This window comes from Triticum urartu, chromosome 7 (genome assembly GCF_003073215.2).
Source record: "Triticum urartu cultivar G1812 chromosome 7, Tu2.1, whole genome shotgun sequence".
In the NCBI taxonomy this organism is placed as follows: Eukaryota; Viridiplantae; Streptophyta; class Magnoliopsida; order Poales; family Poaceae; genus Triticum; species Triticum urartu.
The window spans coordinates 680,310,511-680,315,996 of record NC_053028.1 but is presented as its reverse complement, the minus strand read 5'-3'; positions in this window follow the sequence as shown (position 1 = coordinate 680,315,996).

Genomic DNA, 5,486 nt, shown 5'->3' with positions numbered 1-5,486 from the left:
GATTCGAGCCACTGCCAAGCGCGCCGCACTGTCACGACGAGCATGATCTAGCTCTGCCACCGAACAGTGCCCTGGAGGTCGCACCCATATCGGCTTCGACCCTTAATTCGGAGCCAACTGCGCCGATCGAGGATGGGTGGTTGGACGCCGCCTCGGGGGCTGCAATCCCAATGGCGATCGAGCCGAACACCAGCCCCGCACTCCGCGAGACTCGTGACTCCAAGGAGCCGGACTCCTCTCCGGACTCCGAACCCTCCGCACCCCTGCCGATCGAATCCGATTGGGCGCCGATCATGGAGTTTACTGCCACGGACATCTTTCAGCACTCGCCTTTCGGTGATATTCTGAAGAAAATAAAGTCTCTCTCTTTATCAGGAGAGCCCTGGCCGTACTACGGTCAGCAAGGTTGGGATACGGACGATGAAGAAATTCAAAGCCCAACCACCACCCACTTTGTAGCCATTGTAGACGATTTAACTGACATGCTCGACTTCGACTCCGAAGACATCGATGGCATGGACGCCGATGCAGGAGACGATGAAGAACCAGCGCCTATTGGGCCCTGGAAAGCCACCTCGTCATATGACATATACATGGTGGACACCCCAAAAGAAGGAGATGGCGATGGAACAGCAGAGGATGACCCCTCCAAGAAACAGCCTAAGCGTCGGCGTCAGCGGCGCCGCTCAAAATCCCGCCAAAGCAAATACGGTGATTCCAGCACGGGAGATAATAATACTCCGGAGAGTGCCGAAGAAAACCCCCTCCAGCAAGATTCAGCATAGGAGGATGGAGAGAGCGGCAGATAGAGAGGTCGAGGACGATAATTATATGCCTCCCTCCGAAGACGAGGCAAGCCTCGACGACGATGAATTCGTCGTGCCAGAGGATCCCATCGAGCAAGAGCGTTTTCAACGCAGGCTTATGGCCACGGCAAGAAGCCTCAAGAAAAAATAGCAACAGCTTAGAGATGATCAAGATTTGCTAGTCGACAGATGGACTGAAGTCCTTGCGGCCGAAGAGCATAAACTCGAACGCCCCTCCAAGAGCTACCCAAAGCGCAGGTTGCTACCCCGATTAGAGGAGGAAGCACTTAAACCTACATCACCAGCACTTGATACGGCCGACCGGCCACCTCATGGCCGCGACAGAGAGGCCTCTCGGCCCTCCACTCAAGCCGCACCCTGTACCAAGGCATGGGAAAATGCGCCAGACCTACGAGATATGTTGGAGGACAAGGCAAGGAAAACAAGATCGATCTACAGATTGCATGGGCGCCCCACGACTCGAGACGATAGCCGTCACGCCGGACACAAATCCGGTAGGGCCGAACACAGTAGACAAAGCTCATTGGAGCTACGTCGTGATATAGCCCAGTACAGAGGCGCCGCACACCCACTATGCTTCACAGACGAAGTAATGGATCATCAAATCCCCGAGGGTTTCAAACCCGTAAACATCGAATCATATGATGGCACAACAGATCCCGCGGTATGGATCGAGGATTATCTCCTTCATATCCACATGGCCCGCGGCGATGATCTCCATGCCATCAAATACCTCCCACTCAAGCTTAAAGGACCAGCTCGGCATTGGCTTAACAGCTTGCCAGCAGGATCAATCAGTTGTTGGGAGGACCTGGAAGCCGCATTCCTCAACAATTTTCAGGGCACTTATGTGCGACCACCCAACGCCGATGACCTAAGCCACGTAATTCAGCAGCCAGAGGAATCGGCCAGGCAATTCTGGACACGGTTCCTAACAAAGAAAAATCAAATAGTCGACTGTCCGGACGTAGAGGCCCTAGCAGCCTTCAAGCACAATATCTATGATGAGTGGCTTGCCCGGCACCTTGGACAGGAAAAGCCGAAATCTGTGGAAGCACTCACGACACTCATGACCCGCTTTTGTGCGGGAGAAGACAGTTGGCTTGCTCGTAACAACAATATGACCAAGAACCCTGGTAATTCGGATACGAGGGACAGTAGTGGCAGGTCACGTCACCACAAGAAGAAGCACCGCATTAACGGCGACAATGCTGAGGATACGGCAGTTAATGCCGGATTCAGAGGCTATAAATCTGGTCAGCGAAAAAAGCCATTCAAAAGAAATCCTAGTGGCCCGTCCAGTTTGGACCGAATACTCGACCGCTTGTGCCAGATACATGGCACCCCCGAAAAGCCGGCCAATCACACCAACAGGGATTGTTGGGTGTTCAAGCAGGCAGGCAAGTTAAATGCCGAAAATAAAGACACGGGGCTGCATAGCGATGACGACGAAGAGCCCCGGCCGCCGAACAACAGTGGACAGAAGGGTTTTCCCCCACAAGTGCGGACGGTGAACATGATATACGAACCCACATCCCCAAGAGGGAGCGGAAGCGCGCGTTAAGGGACATATACGCGGTAGAGCCAGTCGCCCCAAAGTTCAACCCATGGTCCTCCTGCCCGATCACCTTTGATCGAAGGGACCATCCCACTAGCACCCGTCATGGCGGATTCGCCGCATTGGTTCTAGACCCAATTATTGACGGATTTCATCTCACTAGAGTCCTTATGGACGGCGGCAGCAGCCTGAACCTGCTTTACCAGGATACAGTGTGGAAAATGGGCATAGATCCCTCGAGGATTAAGCCGGATAATTTCTGATCGTCGGATCTCCGGATAATTTCCGAAGCGAGGAGTTAATCTTCGACATAGTCCCATTTCGCAGTGGCTATCACGCACTGCTCGGGCGAACCGCATTCGCCAAGTTCAATGTGGTACCGCACTATGAATACCTTAAGCTCAAGATGCCAGGCCCTTGAGGAGTAATTATGGTCAATGGAAACATCAAACGCTCCCTCCGAATGGAGGAGCACACGGCGGCCCTTGCAGCGGAAGTACAAAGCAGCCTCTCCAGGCAGTTCTCCAGTCCGGCCATTAAACGTCCGGACACCATCAAGCGCGCCCGGAGTAACCTACAACAAGACCACCTGGCATGTTCCGAGCAGGCGTAGCAATGCAGCCCCAACCCCAGCCCTCGCAAAAATGCGACACCAGTGCTTCGCGTACATAACTACGCCCTAGAAATACCATGGGTACAGGGGGAGGGGCACCATCACAGCACGCCCGAAACACGGCTTAAACCGCACCAGGGGCTGCCGATTTTTTAATTTTCTTTTACTTTCAGGACTCCATTCTTCGGATGGCCTGTTCGGTAGTTCAATTGCCGCACAAATGATGCAAGAACCAGGGAAGCAGACAAGCCATGCCGCATTACGGAACTCCCAAGTGGTCTCTATCACGAGTAGTATACCTGTTTCGCATACCATTCCGCAGCCTGCCCCTGGAACGGACATGTTAAATAGTCCATCCTTTTGCTTATCGCATTATTTGTATCGTTCTGCTTTGATCGCAGCCCTTTTTAATAAACAATGCATAGCTTTTGTCTATTTTTGCATTACTCTTTTTTTACAAATATATGTTCCTTAACGACATGTTGCACCCGTACACTTTGGTACGGCCAAAATACGCTAGGGGCTTTAGTACCCCTCAATATGGTGTGAGAAGTCCGAACACTTTAAGAAGTGCGGCACCCCAAACTTATAGCATTATATGCATCGGCTCCGAATCATGTCTTGGGTCAATAGTTGGGTTTGCTCGACTCCTATGTTTTGGTGCCTTACGTTCCGCTATGTCGGCTAAGGTAGCACTAGGAGAACTACTGCGATTGTGCCCCAGTTGAGCTGGGTCGAGCACCTCAGTAGAGAAAGCTAAAACTGACTGTCATGATGAAGCGAGAGCTGGTCGCTGTTCGAGAGGTTTTTCGAGTCCCTAAAGAATTATGCCGCTTAGAGCGAGGAGTCGGCTCTGTCCGGCCAACGCGTGGATAGCGCCCCGAACTCGGTCTTCCGAATACCAGGGGCTTCGCCGAAATTTAAAATTATAGAATTCTATGGCTAAGTGAGAGTGTTCAAGCATTATAGTCTGATTGCCTTGTTCGTTGTGCTGAGTGCCTCCCTCGAAGTACCCAAACATGGGAAAAAGAGCACTCAGGTTTATCCCCGAACACCCCAGCACTAGCGGCACGGGGGCAGAAGCCGACGACTCGCCATCTCTCAGAATTGATAAACAGCCGCACAGAAGGTAATATTTTAAATTCCAACAGCATTGCTTAGCGCATATGAGCAAGTTTTCAGCGCACGGGACAAAACGAGCGAGTTTTACTCAAAAATTACATCCCTGGAACATTCATATGCCATAAGGCGGGCACCCTTCAGAACATCCTTATAATAATTCTCGGGCTTGCGATGCTCTTTCCCCGGCGGTGGCCCGTCCTTCACAAGCTTCTCAGCATGCAGCTTGCCCCAGTGCACCTTAGCACGGGCAAGGGCCCTACGGGCACCTTCAATGGAGACGGAGTGCTTGATGACTTCGAGCCTTGGACAGGCCCCCACCAGCCGCCGCACCAGCCCGAAATAGCTCCTAGGCAGAGCCTCTCCAGGCCACAGCCGAACTATGAGGCCCTTCATGCCCTGTTCGGCCGCCTTGTGGAGCTCGACCAGTTGCTTCAGCTGGTCGCTCAGGGGCACGAGGTGTCCGGCCTCAGCATACTGAGACCAGAACACCTTCTCTGTCGAGCTACCCTCCTCGGCTCGATAGAATGTGGCGGCATCAGACACGCTACGGGGAAGATCTGCGAACGCTCCTAGAGAGCGCCGGATTCGGGTAAGTAACAAGTAACTCACGTTTATGTGTTTGCTTTGCATAAAGAATGCCTTACCCGCCGCTATCTGTTTCACCGCATCCAACTCCTGGAGGGTCTTCTGGGATTCGGCCTTGGCAGACTTGGCATTTTCAATAGCCACCGCGAGCTCGGACGCTCGCGTCTTTGAGTCAAGCCCCAAACTCTCATGCTTTTTCATGAGAGCCTGGAGCTCTTGCCGCACCTTGCCAACCTGGGCCTCATACTTCTCCCGCTCGGTGCGCTCCGTGGCCGCCCTCTTCTCGGCCTCGCACAGCGCTTGCTTAATGGTCGCCACCTCAGACGTGGCCCCTACAATAGCCACGATAATCTTGTCATTTTTTGCAATTACACTTTTTATATATATTTAAACAAGGTATTTCTTACATTCCTTGTCCTCGAGCTACTTCTTGGCACGCCCGAGCTCTTGCTCGGACTGCTCAAGGTTCTGCTTTAGCGTGTCCACCTCCGCGGTCAGTGCGGCGGACGCCAGCAGAGAAGCCTGCATACGCATATTGACTCCTTTTTGTTAGACTCCTGCGAATTTTATTTGATCCTCTATTCGGCTTTTCTTCCCGAACGCCAAACAGAGCATCAGGGGCTACTGTCTATGCGGTAATATTATTTACACATTCTTTACTTACCTCAAAGCCTGTTAAAAGGCTAGCAAAAGCTTCAGTCAGTCCGCTCTTGGCGGACTGAACCTTCTGGACCACCGCACTCATAATGGTGCAGTGCTCCTCGTCGATGGAGGCGCCTTT